At 38.2% G+C, this 23084-nt stretch overlaps 1 protein-coding gene across 2 annotated transcripts in view; it reads right to left on the reverse strand.

The window, feature by feature from the left end:
- LOC139450443 (alpha-(1,3)-fucosyltransferase fut-6-like) overlaps positions 1-23084 on the reverse strand; it is a 53334-nt gene that overhangs the window by 24582 nt on the left and 5668 nt on the right. The window contains exon 1 of one of the 2 annotated variants that reach the window (XM_071232149.1): positions 6804-6828. The exons of the other annotated variant lie outside the window; for it this stretch is intronic. The gene's annotated coding sequence lies outside the window, so the exon portion shown is untranslated. Of the gene's footprint in view, positions 1-6803; positions 6829-23084 lie in introns of those variants that run through there. 2 annotated transcript variants of the gene reach the window in all.

Below are 23084 nucleotides of genomic sequence, written 5' to 3' on the forward strand. Positions count from 1 at the left end.
CCCTTACAGGTTGAAATTGGTAGATCTGCTAAGCCTATCACGCCTTTACAGGATAGAATTTGTAAATTATGTAATAATAAAGCCGTAGAAGATACATGTATGTATGTATGTATGTATGTATGTATGTATGTATGTATGTATGTATGTATGTATGTATGTATGTATGTATGATGCCATGTATGTATGTATGATGCCATGTATGTATGTATGTATGTATGTATGTATGTATGTATGTATGTATGTATGTATGTATGTATGTATGTATGTATGTATGTATGTATGTATGTATGATGCCATGTATGTATGTATGTATGTATGTATGATGCCATGTATGTATGTATGATGCCATGTATGTATGTATGTATGTATGTATGTATGTATGTATGTATGTATGTATGTATGTATGTATGTATGTATGTATGTATGTATGTATGTATGATGCCATGTATGTATGTATACACTAGAGAGTCTGCAAGTGGATAAGAAGAGCAGCTCGCCTACCCCTACTCCCCCAGAACAAGATCCAGGACACGTGGGTTGACGCAATGGACAACACACCAGATGTACCAAGAGCTGTCGCCTTCAACGACTACATCGTCACTGCCTGGGTCGACCACGGAGCACGATTCCCCCTACCACTGTGGAACAATCACGGTACAACAGGTCCCAGGACGAATAACAACCTGGAAGGCTTTCATAACCGACTCAACCGAGGTCTCCCTCACCGACATCCCAACTTAACATCTACCGATTTGTGGAGGTAGTCAGGAAGGTGGAACAGGCAGAACGAGCTAAGATTTTACAGCTCGACTTTGGAGCAGCTCCAAGAGGCAGGTAGAGAGTGTACAGAGAGGTGGAGAACCGTCTCTGCCGCCTGAAGGACGAGTTGAATAGAGAGGTGAAATCCCCAATGCAGTTTCTAGATGCGGTTGGCCATCTCCTCAGACTGGGATAAAGAGTGAATTGAACATTTGAGATGAAATTTATTATAATGTATTATGAAATGAAAAATGAACATTTTGTTATAATGTATTATGAATTTTGAAAAATGAACATTTTATTATAATGTATTATGAATTTTGAATAATATCGTAATCGTAATTAAATATTTATCTCAATCTATTCGTGTTTCTTGGGTTGTTCCATTGTATGAAATAGGTAACAGACTGGGGATTAGCAGTGCCATGGACCGTGAACTCTGTTGTCTTAAGCTGTAGGGGAAATGGGATGTAGGGGTTTGGGGAGGTTACCTTTATGGTGACTAAGGCTAATCCCTTACTTCCAGATATTATTTGACATGTCGCACCAACAACTCACAAGGGATCAATCCTTGTTTAAACGGGAAGAGATACAGTATACTGCAGGTTAACTATACTAATTAACTAATAGTAATTGAGGGTTAAATGACATTGTCTACTTAGTAGCTTAGGTGGTTGGGTGCTTAAATAGTGACACATAAATAAAATATTCTTCTTCTTTTTGTTCATTTTCAAGATGCTGTGTATAACTTCCTAAACAGTTAGCATATGTAATTTCTGAATTCTGTTGGAACGATAATTTAATGTCTAATTTAGAAAACATTATATAAATTATCTTCCCTCACGCAGAAAAACAAGCACGGAATTCTCCGTTCGTTTTCGAAAATTGGGTTTGCATAAAAGAGGCGATTAATAAAATACGAAACGAGTCTATGTGTAATACCACTGTCCACTCGTTTCCTAGAAATGGTACGGCACGGGGGATCATTTAGCGATACTGTTGTTCTCTCATCTATTTTAATCATACACAATATATATCTTGAAGCTGCCAATGAAAGCATGAACTCAATTACTGTTCATTTTGTATGAGTATAAATATGAAGTTATCATTTTTTAACTTCAAATACTACGATGTGCCAACTAATACCGTCATTATGTTGACGGCCTGATTGTTAACAACCATGAGTTGCGATATGTTATATGAATGCTTTGGTACTTTCATTGGTATTGGATTCTTCTTTGCGCAATAACCAGAGTATTAATTGTTTTAAATGTAAGCAAGTTTTGTGCCTTGTGGACTTGTAGATGAAGAAACACAATAAATACAATTCGCATTTATATAAGTACAGCAAAATATCAATTAAATCTGAATACGTCAATGTGTAAATTTCTTGTTCTAAAAAGTACAGGTATTAGTATTCATATTCCACATGTTCATAATTTGGTTTTGTAACATCTTTTGTTATTTTCTTGCATCGGTTGTACAATACATTTACAATCGTAGTTTGTTGACTGAGCCCCCAGAAATATTTTAAACATTGTATTTTTAGCAATTTCGTGCCGTTTGGACAATATTCATACCAACAAATGTCATAAGTCAGTGGCAAAAGTAAAGTCAAATAAACAAAGATTTCGAAATTAAATCAGTTCTTTAAAACAATTTGGGAATAGCTTCAGCGCACCCGCCAGGTCAAGACAAGACAAGAAGTTTATTGTATGAAAGGCCTCCGGCCTATATACAAATACACACAATGTATACATACTTTCAACATATGTGCATTCTAGGAGACATTTGTATTTACAAGTTCTTAAAGAATATTGAGTGCTTGATGGAGAAATTGAGCTAGGCTGTAGATTACATCAGAAGATTGATTAGACATAAGTGATATAAGGGATGTGGTACATTGCTGTTTAAGGTATTTAGCGGGTACAAAACGTTTTCGCATATCTTGGTAAAACTCACAGATAAAAAGTACATGAAATTCGTCCTCAACACCCATATCACATAATGGACACAAACGCATAGATTTTAACGTATTTTTTCTTCTTCTGGTATTTACTCTAATATCACTCAGTCCCATACGAAAACGCGTGAATGTTGAACGAAGATTTAAATTTCAAAGAACACTTAAATATTTTTCAGGCTCCAGTAAGGATTTGAATGATCTATACACATCCTATCTGCTACTTGCATTTAAATTAGACATCCATGTTTGATAAAAGGTATTTACAATTCTTTCTTTGAACATATTTACAAACTTACAGGTGTTACCAACTCCTTGATAAATACAAGCATAGCCAAAGCCATTTGAGAACAAAAGTACCCGAATATTTGATGCCCAAGTTTTGTAACCCAGATTATCATAGTTGTATAACATATTGTAAGCTTTCCTTGGCAGTCGCTGTTTGTGCATAGTAAGTATTTTTAGCCAATATCTATTACAACGAATATATGAATTAACGTACAAAGGATATCTACCGCACTCTCCGTAAACAATATTATTAGGGGAGTTGACACCAATCATTTAAAAAAAATTTACAAGCAAGTAAAACCCCATAATTCAGAGCCATACAAAAGTATTGGTTGTATCTGTGTGTCAAACAATTTAAAGAATATACCTGGGGGTAAAGGCTGGAGTTTAGATAAAGTTGACAATAACATGACCATGGCTTTTTCACCCTTTACAGATAAATCCTTAACAAGATTACCCATACTTAAAGTGTTGGTAAACAGAACACCGAGGTATTTATACTTACTACTTTAACTCTCGAACCCTTATATAACCATTTTTCGACTGAAGCTAATGGGTCACCTCTTCTAAAAACGACTATGTTTGTCTTTTCTAAGTTTACAGTTAACTTCCAATCATCAGTGTAATCAGTCAAAATGTTTAATTGGTTCTGAAGACCCGAGACTGAGTGTGATATAAGAATAACATCATCAGCAAACAATAATAAGAACAATTCTAAAATATCCGGACATAATTGGACCCCGTGTTTGCCACTATTCATTATTTCTATGCACAATTCGTTAATGAAGAATGAAAATAGAATGGGACTTAATACGCATCCTTGTTTCAAGCCAAGCGGACAATAAAAAAAGTCAGTGAAATCACCTTTACAGCGCACACACGCCCTGACATTAGAGTACATACTTTCTAAGAATCAGGTAGATTTTGCCCCGTAATCCAGCTCTTCTAAGGCACACCCACAGTTTATAACGATTCACAGAATCAAAAGCCTTCTGGAAATCAACAAAAGCTAAATACAGTTTTCTCCCACGTTTCATCAAATATTTTTCTATAATTGCATTTAATGTAAAAATATGATCTGTAGACGAATAGTGTTTTCGAAGCCCGGCCTGATATTCTGGCCTGCGAGCAATACTGCTACAAACGTGCAATGTCTGACCCTTTCCCGTGTTAAAGCATATTGAGAAAAGCTTACCTTGTACTTACTTACCTTTTGTAAAACATAAGACATTAATACAACATATATCCCCGTGTTATCAGTTTTCGGACGCTGAATAAACATTCATAGTTTTTTCACATGAAAAACAGTTACTGTAAAACATCTTATTCATTTATAAAAGACAATGTTATCATAAAAACAAGCCATGATCGGAGTATTTACAATTTCTGTGTGATGCCACACCCTTCCTTATAGTGCAAGTATTCGAGATAGAAAACGTATGATGACCGGAAACATAAGATCAGACAATAATAGTATTGTGTTATGAATAATAATTAAGGTATGTTTGGTGCTGAAAGCTCTTATCAAAAACAAGACAATCCGCGACGGTTTTTCGGAGTACTTTTAAATCTTTGATTATATTTTTACGCGTAGGATGATTTTTCCGAGGACTACTGTTTTCAAAAACGCGATTTTCCGCGGAGATTTTACATTATAACAATGTATACCGTACAATTAAACCCGTACAAACCAAATTCAACACTTTTAAGTTATAATGATATAGCATCCATCCTCTGTGCAATCCACTCAGTTGGCTAATCTGCTATGCGCACGAGAGCATGTTACAAATCACTTCGCGGCATCCCGTACATACCAATCTGAGCTCAGCACAAATCGATTTCAACACTTTCCTGTGATAATGATATAAAATGCAATGCAATCACCCCCGACTGAAAATGAGAACCTACAGAACATTTAAAACAGCTATTTATACAGAGCCTTATGTCCTCCTTCCCCGTTATAAAAGGTCGGTTTTATCATCTTTAAGATGCGGTTCAATGAAGCTCGAGATTGAATTGGGACGTTATTCTAATCCTCCTGTGCCAGTTAACCAACGTTTTTGTAAATATTGCCCTGGATGTGTAGAAAATGAAACTCACTTTCTTCTCCACTGCTCACTTTATGATGATATTCGTGTTACCCATCTTCCACAAGTATTTAACCCCACAAATGGCAACTTAAGTGATAATATTGAGCTTGTATATATTCTAAATGATTATAATATTATTTCAACACTAGGTAGTATGTGCTATAAAATGGCTGTTCGAAGAAAATCTCACTACCAATAACACCATATATATTTATACTGCTTTTTATATGTTTTAACTCAATTTGTTTTACTATGCATTATGTATGGTCTCTTATAACCCACATCGTGGGTGGCAGAGATACTTTATAGTGTACCTTTATAATAATGCATATGCCTACAACCTGTATCTCCGATGAGACAAGACCTGTGAAGATTCCAGGGTAGAATAGGTCTTCAGCAACTCATGCTTGCCGTAAAAGGCGACTATGCTTGTCGTAAAAGGCGACTAACGGGATCGGGTGGTCAGGCTCGCTGACTTGGTTGATGCATGTCATCGATCCCAATTGCGTGGATCGATGTTCATGATGTCAATCACTGGATTGTCTGGTCCAGACTCGATTATTTACACACCGCCGTCATATAGCTGGAATATTGCTGAGTGTGGCGTAAAACAACAAACCAACCAAACCAACCAATGAGACAAAAATAAACAATTTGTCACTCGTCACTTGTCACGGTCACTGTTAATCCGCTCTGTGCACTTGGCCATAAAGCCTACACACATACTTGTTCTGTTTTTTGCAGTGTATCTAATATACTACACACAGGAATACGAGACATGTAATATGGTATGATGTGTGTGGTTTTTTTTATTTGTTCCAAATATATTTTATTGTCCAAGGAGACAAAGGGATGGGGCACAAGTGCCATACTTATTGCCACTTCCACGCTATATACAATATATAGCGCGGAAGTGGCAATAAGTATATATATACACACACACATAGACACGCACACACACGCACGCACGCACACACACGCACGCACGCACACACACACACACACACACACACACACACACACACACACACATACGGTGCTTCACTCATCACCGAAATCGTTTGTCTCTTTTTCTCATTTGCTTGTAAATATTGTGTTGGAATAAGAATGAATATTTTCCACTGTCTGGGAAATGTCGCCTGAAGATACTTGGATACTGAAATAGCATATATAGAGTACATGAGGGGAATGCTACGTCATGCATTTCAAGAACTAATATCCTGAGAACTAAATCTAACAATACTGTTTATCACATTCACAAACAATCTTTGCACACTGTAGCCATTGAAGCTGGGGTCCCAGGCAGTGTATTGTGTAGTAATTCAAGACTGTGAGTTCAGATTGTTTCATTACCTGAGCCTTATCACCATCTCATTAGTAATCTAATATGATCTGTTTTTAAGTAGTAGTTAGCACCTCCTCTCCCCAAAAATGACATACAAACGTCAATCAAATGGATATCGCGTATATTTGGCTTAAGTCACTTGGACATTGTTTAGCTTCATAAACTGTTCATAAGAAACATGTCAGACAGCTTTGACATCATTGATGACTTAGTCTTACGAGATGATGTAAACATTAGGGGAAATGAGCTCAAGTAAATACAGAAGCAGAGGGTCTAAAATTGCCACAGTTCCTTAAATTGTGATTAAGGAAGTAGAGTGTAGAGAGAGAACAAGGTAACAAATCTTAACAAAAACTACCTGCAAAACAAGTGCTAGTTCCGTAATCCGTCACAAACTGTGATGAACGCATCGCCGTCACATCTGTACACAAAGCAAGTGCATAGTCTAAGCTAGGCTACGTTTGCATTTCTATAGCCGTTTACCAATGCCTCGACAACATTTTTCACACATGAATGACTTCAACCTTGGCAGTCACATAGTACAGGTAAACATGGCTATTCATGCTCATGTGTGTCAGGTTGCCCCAACCTCGCCGTCGTATCTGTACACAAAACAAGTGCATAGTCCAAACTAGGCCACATATGCATTTCTTCAGCCGTTTCAATAATGCAGTGCGCTGTCACTGCATGCTGCGTAGGTCTGTACAGCACAATGTATTTTATTAGTAATTGGTCGATCCTTCATAAATCATATTTTTGCCATTCATTTTACATATGCTTCGGTAGAATTGAGGTAGGGGAAGGACTTCTGGTCAGATAACAAGATATTCAGATATCCAGAAACTCGTTTATCTGGACAACATTTTAGAAAAAGCAATTGTCCGGATAAGCGAGGTTCGATTGTATAGCGCGTGATACATGACAAAACAGATGTGTTAGGACCTGATTCGCACTTGCTGAAGGGATACCAATGGACCCTGATCATAATACATTGGTTGCTTATCATTATTATTAAACATATTGTGTTGTCCAAAAAAACAAAGGGATTGGGCACAAGTGCAGCACTTATTACCACCTTCTCCCTATATACTGTTATACATAATATTGCATAATGAAAATTAACAATTTACAGTTGAAGCATCACATTGTGGAAACATAGTGCGCAATATAAATTTATATACAGTGCTCATATGAAGGATATGTACAATGTGCTGGAAAGTGAAGACAGTGTGCATCTCATACATATGCATATATCATACATGTTAATGTTGTATATAGATTTAACAATATTAATGATTAACAGTTTGGAAACAATAATGTGCTAGCTATTGAATCTGTTACTCGTTTCTATAAATTTGTGTACAGACAAGAATATTTTTGTATTCAGGAAAACATCTAAGTTTGGATCACAAAAAAGAATACTATTTAGAGTTTTTTGTCCTCCAATATTATCGATAGCTGTAAGTAATGTCTCCCTAATATCATCATATAAGGTACATTGGAAGAAGAAATGGAATGAATTTTCACAAGGAGCTCCGCATTTACAGGAAATAGTATCAGATAATTAACACGAAACAGGTTGGAATTTTGTGTGCTACAATTGTGTCTCAATCTAGTGTGCAATATGTTTGTAGATCTCTCACCGCAATTATAGTGCATAGGTGTTGATGTAGGCTGCTCAGATGCGACAGCTTTAAAATAACATATTGACGGACTATCCCTGATTCCTGATGATAGATTATTCCATTGGCCTAATGTATCTATAATATAAGACCTTTTAAACGTAGATGTCCGTGCAAATGGAACTACAAAATCATGGCGGTTTCTGAGATTATAACTGACCTTCTGTGACACAGCTGGTGGTATAAGATCAGTTATATATGAAGGACATGGCTTATTTATTATTTTATACATAGTTACAAGTTTGTTGACGTTTCTTCTATACGCTTAGATATATGTATCCACGTCACACACACCTAGAACAAGTACACTTATTTGAATATTACTAATATTACATGAATGTTACTGAGCAGTCAGTTAGAGTTTATATCTTTGCGCCTAATCAGCAACATTAAGCCTTTCACGTGTATTACAACTTTGTAAGTTAACTTTCCATTCCAGAAATACCATAGCATGGTGACAGAGATGAACTTCTACCCCAAAAGATGTGTCATTGACTAAAATCTGCTTTGTTAATTTGATTTCAAGTGATAGCCTTCACCTGGAAGGAATATATATTTGTATTATTTCAATTTTTCTTTTCATATATACACCTCTGAATTTTGGGTTTTGAAATAGCATGTCGCCGAAATAACTCCTGTTGGACCCTTAGACTTGCAAGAATACTCTAATCATTGGCCGAAACATGCCCCATTTGTGCTTCTTGCTTTGTCAGACCAAACCCATACTGTTGAATTTCTGAAAAGCTTTAAAAGTGTTAAAGCTATTTTTGGAAGTAGCAAATGGAGTTATGTCCGATGAAATTCTCTGTTTTGACTTGTGCTAATCGGGTTTAACAACTAACTTGCCTTTGCGTGTGTTTGTTCCACCGGTGGTGCAGGATACGCTCACCTCTATGCAAACACCTGTTATCCTCACTGTTTGATAGTAGTTTATAAGTTGTATGTCATCTTAATATATCACTTGTGTTATCCCTCTTTTTGGGGTGTACTACAAACATAAGTCAAAGTTTCTTTTGAGCTATCATGAATATCATAAAATACTTAGCAAGTCTATGCTTATCATTCCCTCTACTCCTATCAAAGGCTCTAATTGTGGCTAATTGTTACATATTCTTCACAAATACTGTAAATCATGAAACGTGTAACCAAATTAATGCGAGTTTAGACCGCTGGCTAGACTAACATCTAGTTTCTAAAATTTTACAAAAATAAAAAAAAGTGTTTGATTATATTGATAAAATATATACCTGCAGTAATCTAGTCTTGCCAAATATGATTGACTTGCATCGGCTGTATTGGACATATTTGTTTCAGGAACTGTATGACAGGCCTAAAATGCGTCACGAAAGTAATGCGATTAACTTTGCTTTTGACCTGTAAAAGCTAACCAGCAAACGAAAACACAGGGTTGTTTACAATGAACGCATGTCTAAACAAACATCCTTTTTTATATACTCAAGTAGAAGTATCACGATGGACAGTGCATACAACTGTTTGGCAAATAATATCAAGCAATATTTTAGATTCAGAGTGAGTGAGTTGGGTTTAACGCCGCTTTTAACAATATTTCAGTCATATCACGGCGTTTTGGATTCAGAGTCAACATACCATGACATAACAGAAACATATATATTAAAATGTATATATTCATATTTGCCGATATTCACGATAAATTTATTTTACCGTCACTGTTTAAAACTACTCTGAACTACTTGTATGTATAGATCATCTTATTTGTAAACAGTAGGCAGACGTATTATATATCTAACAGTAACAAAAGTCTGCTGAAATCTTCTATTTCTTTATTATGTAAAATGCTGTCAACATGAATAAATGCCAATTATTTCATAACACTCCAAATATAGTTGTCATAATGAACATAATTTTAAAGTATATTTGTCACATGCAATAATACTGTCCGGAATTATTAGTAATATTTTCAATATCAACCACATATTGTGAGAATCCAGTAAAAAGGAACTGAGTAAAGCAGTGGTAAAATCTATCCATATATACAAAATTGTATATTTTTGGACATACCATATATACAAAATTGTATATTTTTGGATATACCATATATACAAATTGTATATTTTGTATATACTGGAATGTTCCCTTGTGATACTTTCACTGGCAACTGACAAAGATTAGCAGTATGAGAATAAGAAACTAAATTAAATCCAGTATGACGTGATGATGTGTAAGCATACAGAAAACTAAGAGAGCCCAACTTACTTCAGTTTCTGTACCTCCTTTTGCATCCTGCGTATCATTCAACCTGTCGGATCGACTTGTCCCGGGTGGTTAATAATCTTAAACATCACGACTGTAAAACTTACTTACTTACTTACTTACTTACTTACTTACTTACTTACTTACTTACTTACTTACTTACTTGTATAAACAAAAGTTGATACTAGGTATATAGAGAACTTTAATTTATGGCGTCTTTTAACCATCACGACAATAATACTGAGTGGTCCAAGTCAGGTTCAGGAGAAGTGTGTTTCCACAGAACGAGCTGCTCGGAGATGCAGCAGGTATTCTCGCGGTATGGCAGATTACAACTGTCTCAGATAATCCTGTTTTCCTAAACACACTCATAGATAATAGAAGCATTAAGCAGGATTGAGGGAGAGGTTTATCCTGAAATGCAAAGTGTCTCACCTTACCTTCTCAGATTCTTTTATTCTCCATAGCCCACCGACGGTGGTACAAGAGCATACATAAAGTACAGAGACAGATATAATATGTACAGTTTTGTACTCCAAGCTAGCAACACCTCTCCAGCATCCAAGCCATCCAAGCGCTCCAGCCACCAAGCCACCCGCACCCAGCCAAGCCTCCCAAGCCAGCACAGTACCCACTGTTAGCCAGCCCAAGAGGAAACCCTCGGTAACTATCACAACACACCAACACACACTAGTTCAAAACTACTCACACCCAAGCCAAGCTCAAACAATTAAAAACTTTAAAAACCCTTAGCCAAACAAACAAAAACCTAATAAAAAAAACCACACTCCTAAACCCATCCGTTAATACATCTAAACACAGCTCACCAAACCTCCTCTCACCTGCCAAAGCACCCTCCTCCAAACACCCACACTCAACACCTCTAAACTCACCAAATCTCACTCACTTCCACCCAACCTCATCTACAACAACATGTCCATCCACCAACCCGACACCCCTACACCGGCCGAAGCACACAACACTTCCAACCGGACACCCAACACCCTCATACCTCACGATTACGGCACAGAAACTCCAGCAGCTTCACCTCCCAAACCTGCCGAATCGCCTGCACCCATTACGAACCCTAAGAAACGGAAGCTGGACACTTCCAACACTACACCCGCATCACCCACCTTCCCAGCATCCATAGTCACCTTCGCTCTGTACTTTTGCGCCGCCGGCCCCATAAACACCCTAAATAAAGTTCTCACAGCTAATAAAGTAGGCATTTGGTTCAAAAAACAAAAAATCAATTTCGATAAAATCAAAGAAGTAAATAAAGGATTCCAGATAATCTTCCCCGACCTACAATCCCTAAACGCAGCCAAAAAGATAACGCACATCTTCCAATTTACAGTCACACATCAAACTCCAAACTGGCAGCTCTACACCAGAGGTGTAATTAGGGTTAACCCTAGAGAAACAGAAGATGACTTAATAATGTACGCTAACGAAGCAAACGATAACACAGACACCTCCCCTCAACCCAAAATCACTAGCACTAGGAGGATAACTTCAAATAGGAATGGAAAGACCTCAAACACCCCTATCGTTATCGTCAACTTTCAAAAAACTGCTAAATATCCTGAAGCCCCAAAATTCATCTCTTTCGGCGCATCAACAAAACTAGAAGTAAAACCTTATATTAAACAGGTAAAACAATGCTCTAACTGCCTTCAATACAACCATACAGCAAACGGATGTAATTTAAAAAAAAACAAATGCAGGAAATGCGCCCAAACAGAATGCCCAGGGATTTGCGCACCATGGTGCATACACTGTAAAACAACAAACCACTCCTCACTCTCTAACAAATGCCCACACAGGCACACTCTCACACAACAGGCCAACAGACACATAAATATAGATACGGTCAAACACCAAACAAGAAAACTAACACAGCATACGAAACAACCACTCATACCCACACCGCAACCAAACATTCCCCGACATCTAAACTCCGCATGGGATGGTATCCTCCAGGAAGTACACCCAGCAATCACCACCCACACCCACTACCCACACCACCCCCAAACCTTCACCACCCCCAACCCTCTCACAACATCCACACCTGCACGCAAAACAAACCGCATTATACCTGCCATCACCCAACCTTCCACCACTCAGCCTACAACCACCAGGGCAATAACAACCACACCCGAGCAGGCAAAACCCGAAAATCCAATCAGCAGCCAAGACACAGACACGCCCAGCACGCACACGCAAACACAACCAGACACGCTACCAACCCCCATGGAGAGTGAGGAACTAAACAACGATAACTCAGACTATTACGAAGTAGAAACCGATGATGACGTAAACGAAATAACACGCTCAGCACCTAAAAGAACCAAAAAACTACAACGTAAACCCCAAACTATCCCCCAAAACACGCTAAATAGTGTTACTCTCCTTCTAGCTTACATGCTAAAACAAATAAATCCAGATGCTAGCACTAAAGCCCTGCATAAAGTAGCATTCAAACTCAAACTCACCACCCAAAACTATAAAGACTTCAATACAGGTTACCAACTAATTATCTCAGACATATAAAATAATCCCATAAAACAACCAATCTCCAAACACTAAAAACCCAAATAATGGCAGGACTAAATATTTTTCAGTGGAATGCTGGCGGGCTTAACTCGCACAGCCACGAACTAAAAGCAAAATTTAAATTAAACAAAGGACCGCATGTAGAATGCATCCAAGAAACTAATTTCTCACATAAATCAAAATTTAACTTAGCCAACTATAACATAGTCAGAACAGATCGTCCTAAAACCAAAACAACTAGAGCATCAGGAGGCTTAGCCATACTAATTAGAGAAGACTTAAACTATGAAGAGATCAAAATAAACACCCCAAACCTAGAAACCAACGGTATTCAAATCACCCTAAACAACAACAAAATAAACATCATAAATATCTACCACTGGCATCAACAAAAATCCAAGCAGAGGATCTAAACATACTTCAACAAATAGGCAAAAAGTCAACAATTTTCCTAGGAGACTTTAATGCCCACCACCCCTCCTGGGGCACGGGGGAAAAAATAGATAATCACGGTAAAATAATCTCTGAATGGATAGAGGCCAACGATTTCGATTAACAATAACCAACCAACCAGATATGATAAAAGCAATAGAGACATGTCGGCTATCGACCTAAGTATATGCACCTCAGACTTAGCCCAAAGCACTCAATGGGAAGTTCACGACGCCCCACTAGGAAGTGACCACTTCCCAATAAACATAACCATAGGAAATACCAACGTCCCCGACAAACCCGAAAACTCAGAACCCAAATTTAACTATAACCAGGCTAACTGGGATAAATTCCAAAATATCTGCAAACAAGCCAATCTAAACGATATAGAACATAATGACCCGGAAACCTTCTGCAAAAACCTAACAGAATACATAATCACCTCAGCTAAAAATTCAATACCCTTTAGAAAAGCAAACAAATCAGGCAAACCCTCAGTACCCTGGGGGAACGAGGAAATAGAACAAACCAGACAAAAACGTAAAAAAGCCTTCAATAAAGCCAAACGCGACCATAACTACATACCTATAGCCCACAAACTAAACCATGAGGTCCAAAACCTAGTCAAAATAGCCAAAACCAGGGACTGGAAACATTTTTGCGAGGGATTAAATAACCGCACAGATGCCAGGACAGTCTGGCGCAAAATTCATGCCATTAGAGGCCTAAAAAGACACAAAAAAACTCCTAATATAAATAACTCAACCATCCCCAGCGAAAAAGCAAATAACCTAGCTAAACACTTTTCGACCATCAGCAGTAACAAAAACTTCAGTGATAAATTCCAAACAAAACTCAAAACAGAATCCAAACCTACCAAAGAATTAAACGATAACCTAGAAATAAACCAACCCTTCACAATAGAAGAACTAAACTATGTACTCCAAAACAGGAAAAAGGGAACAGCCCCAGGACTAGACCTAACATCCTACCAAATAATCAAAAAACTCCCTCCCAAGCTACTCTAGTCACTACTCAAACTCTATAATCTAATCTACCTAAACGGCCAGGTACCAACCTCCTGGAAACAGGCTCTAGTTATCCCTATCCCTAAACCCGACAAACCTACAAACCAAGCTAACTCTTACAGGCCAATATCTCTGACCTCAAACTTATGTAAAGTAATGGAATCTATGACCAAAAATAGATTACAACACTACCTAACTCTAAACAACACCATAAATACAGACCAAAGCGGGTTCACTCCTGGCCGCTCAACTCTAGACAACCTCGCCCGGTTAGAACAGGAGATCAAAACAGGACAACTCAACAAACAATATACTACAGGCATCTTCTTGGACTTCTCAAAATCATTCGACATGGTTGGGCACAACGGGCTAATTCAAAAACTTAAAAAATAGGACTAAAAGGACAAATCGTTAACTACATCCAGGACTTCCTAAATAACCGAAAAATCACAGTGGGTATAGACCAGGTTCTATCGGACCAGTGTCCCCTAGAAAACGGCACTCCCCAGGGCAGCATTCTTAGCCCAACACTCTTTAACATAATGATCAATGACCTCTTCGAGGGCCTATCCCCTAAAATTAAAACATCCAAATTCGCAGATGACGGAGCCCTCTGGATCCGCACAAAAAGTATGTCAACTTCCCAAAATCTACTCCAAAAATCCCTAAATAAAATACAGCAATGGGCAGACAAGTGGGGCTTCTCCCTAAACTCCGAAAAAACTACAGGAATAGTCTTCAAACACCGAAAAATGAAACACGCCACCCCAAATCTTAAATTAAACAATAAACCAATTAAGTTCCAAAAACAAACCAAATTCCTAGGGCTAATCTTCGATCAACACCTAACATGGGAGGCCCACGTTAAAAACTTAACAACTAAATGCAGCAAAGATCTAAACGCACTAAGATGCCTCACCGGCTCCAACTGGGGGGCCTCCAAAGATTCTCTACTCTCTCTCTACACATCACTAATTAGGTCTAAATTAGATTACGGATGTGCGATCTATGATACGCTTAGCAATAACCTAACCAAAAAACTAGACTCAATCCAATACCAAGCTCTTAAAATAGTCACACGTTCCCAACATGGCACCTCTCTCACTTCACTTCAGGCCTTAACAGGAGAAATGCCACTAAACCTACGTAGGCAACACTTAACCCTTAATTTCTGGGCCTCGTCCCAATCAAACCCTCTCATCCAAAACCTCATAAACGAAAATATCCGCCCTCGTAACCAGGCTCTAACTAGGAAGCACCCTTTACTTACTCCAATATCTCAACGAATTTTCAACTACCTAAACGAAAACCAAATAGATAACCTCCAACAAAACTGCAAACCATCAAATATATTTACCCCAAAACTAAAAATCCCCAAAATAGACACATCTCTGGCAAACTCAATAAACAAACAAACCGATCCAAACATAGCTAAATCCACCACACTAGCTTACATACACGAAAACTGGCCAAATTGGTGCCACATCTACACAGACGGATCTTCCGATCCGATCACAAATCGCACAGGTTTCGGAGTCCACATAGCACAACCAAATAGGAACACTCAATCTTATCGACTCCCAAACAACCAATCCATCTTCACTGCAGAGTTAATGGGCATAGCACCCGCCCTCCATAACCAACATGCTAAAAAACATAAAAAAATCCTAATACTCACAGACTCACTAAGTGGACTACAGGCCCTCCAAAATAAAAACGCCAAAAACCGCCCTAAACTCATTAACCAAATACTCAAAAGCGCAAATAACTTAACAGAGGCAGGCAAACAAATAGCATTTATCTGGATCCCAGTCCACGTAGGAATATATGGAAACGAAAACGCCGATCAAGCCGCCAAAAAATCCCTCAAAATTCCTGAAATAAGCCTTAATCTACCAATATCTAAAGCAGAGATCAAAAGCATTAACAAACGTAAAATCACCCAAAAATGGCATAAGACATACCTAAAAACAAACACACAGATAATCAAAATCCTCAAAAAACCTCTAACCAAACCTGAAATCCTCCATCCATCCAAGAAAATTGATAGAATAATCACCAAACTCCAAACAGGTCACACTAAACTAAACAGTCAACTCCTAAAAATAAAAAAAACACGCAACCGGAAAATGCCCACACTGCCAACACCTGGAAACAATAGAACATGCACTCTTACACTGCACGCACTACCAAACCCACCGCGCAACACTCCAAACAAATCTAAAACTAGATAAAGCCATAACCCTAGAATCAATCCTAAATCCACATAACAATATAGAAAAATTTAAAGCACTAGGCGTATACGTAACTAAAACCAATCAAATGATCCGCATCTAAAAACACTCAACCACACCACATAAACAAACAAACACACACCAACACACTCCCTTAGTACACTACCACACCCCTAGGCATGCATTCCAAATTTCAAAATCTCCAAAACTTATATAAGCAACCACTAAAACCCCCCTCTGGTTGCAACACCTTTATTTTCCCGTCAAAACCACGGTAAATGGCCCGACCGGGCCCGTGTGCGAAATACGCTCCAGTCGGAAAGCGCACGTTAAATCTCCAAACGTAAGTAAGTAAGTAAGTATAATATGTACATCAAGACGGCTGTGTGCATTTAGATTTAGCATTCAAAGTGTTAAATACAAATAGTACATATTTTGATAGACGTTTTAGCTCGTTTAGTTTGGTCGTTCAGAATAGGCTTCTTAATGAAAACACATTTGACCAAGTTAAATATCTTCTAGGAATAAGTGCAAGTCTTTTGTTATCAAAAGCTGGACATCGAAATATATAATGTAATTCATCTGCTATTGCTGGTGAGTTACAGAGTGAACATAGACGTTGTTCTCTGGGTACATTATTCCAACGGCCAGTCTCGACTGGTAAATTGTGGTTATTAGTGCGAAATTTTAAGAGCGGGTAATAAACAGATTTAGGTAGGTAGAGATAGTTTTCAAATAATGGCATTTCTTTAAGATATTTATAATAGAAACCTTTTGAACTCGACAATATTGAACTTCTCCAGGATTGTAGAAAATGATCGGTCAATATCCTTTCCACAGAAGAGACTAGCCACTTGGTGTTGAAATTACATGGCATATCATAAACTTGGGTCAGGCCACAGGAGGTTAATAGACATTCTAGATTACATAACCAAGGGTGAATATTGGAGTTTACGTGAGCATCCGTCCTTATGAATTGATATATTAGAGTCGAAAATTTATTTTGTTGAGATCGTATAATATGTCTATGCCAAAAACCTATAATTCTCCTAGCTACTCTAATATTAAGGGGGGTCCTGCCTAATTCTCCATAGACCATAAAGGAGGGAGTTGATACTTTCAAACCAGCCGCTAATTTAAGGAATTTTAAATGAACTTTTTCAACCATATCCAAACATTCAAATCCCCACACTTCCGCGCCGTCCAGTAAGATTGGTAACACCATAACATCAAATGCTTTAATAATACAATCGAGTGGGAGATTGATATTTCTGGCTTTCTTCAGAAGACAGTACATACATTTTGTGGCATTCTCGGTTAAAGTTTTGATGGCAAGTCCAAATTTCCTATTTTTATTGAATTTTATTCCTAAATAATCATAGAAGTCTACCGTTTCTAATTCTTTATTGTCGAAAATGAAGGGGGCGATTTTATTTCTTTGTAGTACCACTGCCAAACACAACAACTTTAGTTTTAGATATGTTAACCGTTAGTTTCCATTTTCGACAGTATAATAAGAGGGAGTTTAAAGAAGTTTGCAGAGATCCAGGATCGGTACCAAATAGAACTATGTCATCAGCGTACAGCAGTAACAGGAGCTGTACACAGAGAGTAAATGTTTCCTCAGACAGCGTTAAATTGACACCTTGACAACAGTTTTCTATCAACCACGGTTCGAGGTCGTTAAGGAATATTGAAAATAGAAGGGGAGATAAATTTTCTCCCTGGCGAACTCCAGTGTAACTTGGGAAGAAGTTAGAAGTGTGTTTGCCTATTTGAACACATGACTTAATGTCACTATACATGTTTTTAACTAATGTTAAAAATTTACCCGTAATTCCCGAATTTAACAATTTTGACCAGAGACCCACCCTCCAGACATTATCAAAAGCTTTTGAAAAGTCAATGAATACACAATATAATTTTTCTTTATTATTTTTGTGAATATTCATTAGCATATTCAGAACAAAAATATTATCAATTGTAGAAAATCCCTTACGAAATCCAGCTTGGGCTCGCGATAACATATTATTCACATTTAAATAGTTAGTTAATCTAGTTTTTAAAATACCAGTAAATAGCTTACCAAGACAACTCAGTATTGTGATAGGTCGATAAGAAGCAGGGTCTAACGGGTCACCCTTTCTCTTGTATATGGGCTTAATAATACCAGTTGACCATGCATTAGGGAGTATACCCGTGGTGAATACAAGATTGAATAGTGATGTGAGTAGGGGCAGTAACAGCTCAAGTGCGTCAATCAAATAACTATTATCTATCAAATCAAACCCACAGGCTTTATTTCGTTTCAGAGATCTAATTCCCTCTTTTATTTCTTCTGTTGAAATAACTTTATTCAGTACACTAATGTCATAATTAACTGGTTCAGTATCGTCTATTAACTCATCATCATCGTCATATCTTGTAGAATTAATGTCCTTAAAAAATTCGTAAAATCTATCTACATCCGGGATAGGTCCATTATTAGTGTTGTCTGTCCCGTTTAATATTTTCCAGAACTCTTTGGGGGAAGCCTTAGCTTTTCTCCTCAATTGGGTACTAATTTCGTGTTTGTGTTTATTAATGTGTCTTGTGAGGCACTTTTTATAATTCTTTGCGACTTGACGATAATGTAATCTATTCCTTTCTGTTCCAAATTTCCTGAAGAGTTTTCTGGTTTTAGAGTAGTTTCTACGCATTAACCTGCATTCTTTATTAAACCAGGGTTTGTTTACCTTATTACTGTTACAATTCAGTTTCCGAGAATGATTAGTGCGCATACCAAAAGTTTCTCGTGCAGCATTGGCGAGCACGTGCGCTAGCCCATCGGCTGACATATTTATGACAGTTACGGGGGTCGTCATGGCCGGTGAGTGCTGATTCAGCGAGTTTAGTTATAGCGTCTATTTGATCTGTATCTATGTGTCTACAGAATACCTCAGCTTTATCTTGATCATACTTCTTCGGTTTTGTACGTAAATTGGGTTGATTGTAGTTTTCATTATCTTGAGTAAATAAATCTTCATTTTCATTATCGTTTCCTGCAGTTGCCAGTGTAAAAAGGATTGGGCAATGAACATCAGAATACAATGGCGAGTACTCACCCACCTCAAAGCTACTAAACAAAGATAGACATGAAGAGGATGCAAGTACGTAGTCAACAACACTCTTATCTTTACACGTAACGGATCCGGTAGACCTGTCTTTACCGAGGCGGCCGTTGCATATAAACAGATTTAAAGTTTTACAAATGTCAATCAGCTTTTTACCATGATTATTAACAGTGCAATGGTCACTTGTAGTTCTAACTCGGGGGATGTTTAAGTCGTCTAACAATGATTCAGGGTCGTAGACATTTGTCAGGTCATCTATATCCATTTCTACTTCTTCAATCATATGTTTATCAAACATAGTATAATCGCTTAGGTTTCTTGTTCTACCATTAAAATCACCCAATAGTGTAACATATTCAGAAGCAGAGAACATTGACAGTATTGAACGTTCTAGTTGATAAAACATATCGTCAGAACAGAATTTTGACCCTTCGGGGGGCAGATACACCACTCCTAAATACGCATCACTTTCAATTCCAAACATTGATCTTGATAATTTAAACCATATACAGAAGTCATTTACCTCTTCAACTTGAGTGATGTATTTACAATACCTCCCGATCTTCTCCCTGACCCCGTTCTATGCTGCAAATACAGTTTATAGCCTCCAATTTGCAGATCATCCAATACATCCGTTTTCGTTTCTTGAAGGGCTATTATATCATTAGCGTGAATAAAATTTCCAAATTCGGGGAATTCAAGTCGTCTTCTGAGACCACATACATTAAGACTTGCGAGACGAACAACATTCAGTCCATTATCAGTATCAGTTGTACTTTCAGTAACCAACTTGGTACTATCATCACTAATACTAAGGTGACTATTTTGAAAATAAACATGTGTACCAAAAGGTGCTTCTGAATTGGGGACGTTAGCATGTCGGGAGGTATTGCACTGATCAGGATTTGCACCATCGTATTTTGGCTTGTCATCAACAGATGCTGTAACAACGTGGACATTGTTGTACACATTTTGGTCATTATTTACATGTACATAGTTCACATTGTCAGTATTGCTTACAGTATTCTGGGTATTGGTAATACAATCCTCATCACTGACGTCAACAAAGTTTGAGGGGTTTATATGAACCTGACTAGAGTAACGAGTGGTCAGTGAGTCATTCAGTGACACCAATGTCGAGATGTGGTTCTCACCAACAAACGTGCTGCTGCACGCTACTTTGCTCTGTGTAGGTGTCTTAACCTCATTATAGCCATATGTTTGACCCACAGACTTAAAATTGTCAGTTAAACGTGACCCACGCGGTACACTACCCTGTGGTGATACACATACATTACGAGTTGTAACAGAGTTTTCTTTGGTTTGTGTAAGAGTAGAATTGATAGCAACTCTACCTCCTGCTACGTGCAGGGACACACAGTACTGAGCACGTTCTCGGTTACTGTCGTTATCTCCGAGTCAACTTTGAATGTACATGTACTCACAGTACTTGAAGGTTGTGACTGTCTGTCAGTCGTTGTTGTATTAAGTTTGGTCCTATAACACAGGGAATTCTCTCCAACGTTCCAGTCCTGGGGTAGTGTGTGGCAGACTTCGCTACTCCGACCACCCGCGTGTTCCTACGGGAGCCTCAGTCTGGCGTCTTCCGGTCGTCTGCTCTGGGCCACCCTGTACGGTGGAGGTGAGTGGCCAGTATGTAATACATTATTTATATACAATTTATCAACTGACATTGAAGCTCTCTGTCCTTTGTTCCTCGCATCTCTGACTAGGGGCATTAGAGTATCCTTTCGGTATTGTCGGATTTCCTCCGGGAATTGTTCTATGATTTGGAATTTCTTTCCTTTTAATTCCTTCCCCTGGGGCTTTACCAAATCCCTCTCCCTCGTGTAGAGAAACTTAGCTCTCCTGCCTGGCCTGGCGATCTACGAGCACCTATTCTGTGTACCCTTTTGAAATGTAGTGTGTCACTGCAACCAAGTTTAAGCTCTCTTTTGATAAAATCCCTTAGTATACACTCAGTATCCGCCCACGTTTCATCAGAGCCCACACCACCAGTGTTTACTTTTTCTGGTATATTGGTAAATATGAGGTTATCCCGCATAGACCGTGCCTTCTGATCGATTATTGACTCTCTTAGTGACATATTCTCTCGCCGTACTCCCTCAAGATCAGTTGACTTATCTTTGAGTGATTTAATGTCTGCTTCAATTCTCGCTTTGTCACCCACCCACTCATCGAAGGACTCACTCATGTATCTTACACTCTCCTCAACGCTATTCACTCTTTCCTTCAGTATGTCGACTGAGTGGACTTTGAGCTCTAGGTTAGCAATTTGTGACTTCACTTCAGTGATATCCTTCTCAATACTGTCTAATTTCGACAATTTTCTATCGATCGCCTCGAGTTTGTTCAAGATGGCTGAACTATTATCGTGAGTGGGTGTCAATGCTTGGGAGAGATAATTGTTAGGGTACGCTACCTGTTGCATCTGTCCTTGTTGAGGGATAACCATAAGTTGTGGTTGCTGAGGTTGCTGAGCAATCATTTCTGTAGAGTAGACAACGTTGAGTGACTCGCGAATAATATTGCTGGTAGCCATACTCGTCGGAGAGTCTTGAACAGAGGTGTCACATAAATTCGAGTCAGAGGTAGAGCTTATCATTTTTGGCCTCTTCTTTCTCTTCTTGCGCCGTTTATCCGGGTTAGCGGGTGTATGTTGATCGTACATTCTTATGGGCTTTCATTTCTTACGTAGGATACTTCATGGATGTATTATTTACGGGGAAATTGATAATTTTTCGGAGGAGACGAAACAAGCACGTCTGCACACCGCCATCTTGACCTATGACCCCAAGTGTTACCCTGTGAGTATGATCCTTGAAAAAACACACGACGGATTAGGTTAAAGCAAGGGATTTTCCGACACATACCATGAAAAAAGGGCTTCACTTTAAAGAGTATACTTCACTCCAACACATTTGGTGAAATTTTCTTGAGAAGATACAGTGAAAGTGCTCGACTTTAACAGACCAGTTTTCTTTGAGTTATCGTGCGACATTATTAAGTGTTATATAGGTAGAAATATATAATACTAGTCATGTTGAGAATGTAGAGGAAAAAGGGCATCACTTTGAACTCATGGTTTTCTTTAAATGCGATAAGCTGTGAGATTATAAAGTGGTACATGTAGAGGGGCGGTTAAGGCTGGATTTTAGTCATAATTGTGCACTTTGGGTTAAAAGCACCAAACTTGGCACACTTATACATTGAAACATTCCGAACATTTCTGGATATGGATCCACCTCAGCAGCGCCACCTGGTGGTAGAAAATCCAAGATGGCCGCCAAAATGGTTAAAATCTCTTATGACGTCAAATTATATTCAATATATCATCA

Source organism: Haliotis cracherodii, unplaced genomic scaffold, assembly GCF_022045235.1.
Source record: "Haliotis cracherodii isolate W230 unplaced genomic scaffold, xgHalCrac1.p SCAF_8, whole genome shotgun sequence".
NCBI classification, from domain to species: domain Eukaryota; kingdom Metazoa; phylum Mollusca; class Gastropoda; order Lepetellida; family Haliotidae; genus Haliotis; species Haliotis cracherodii.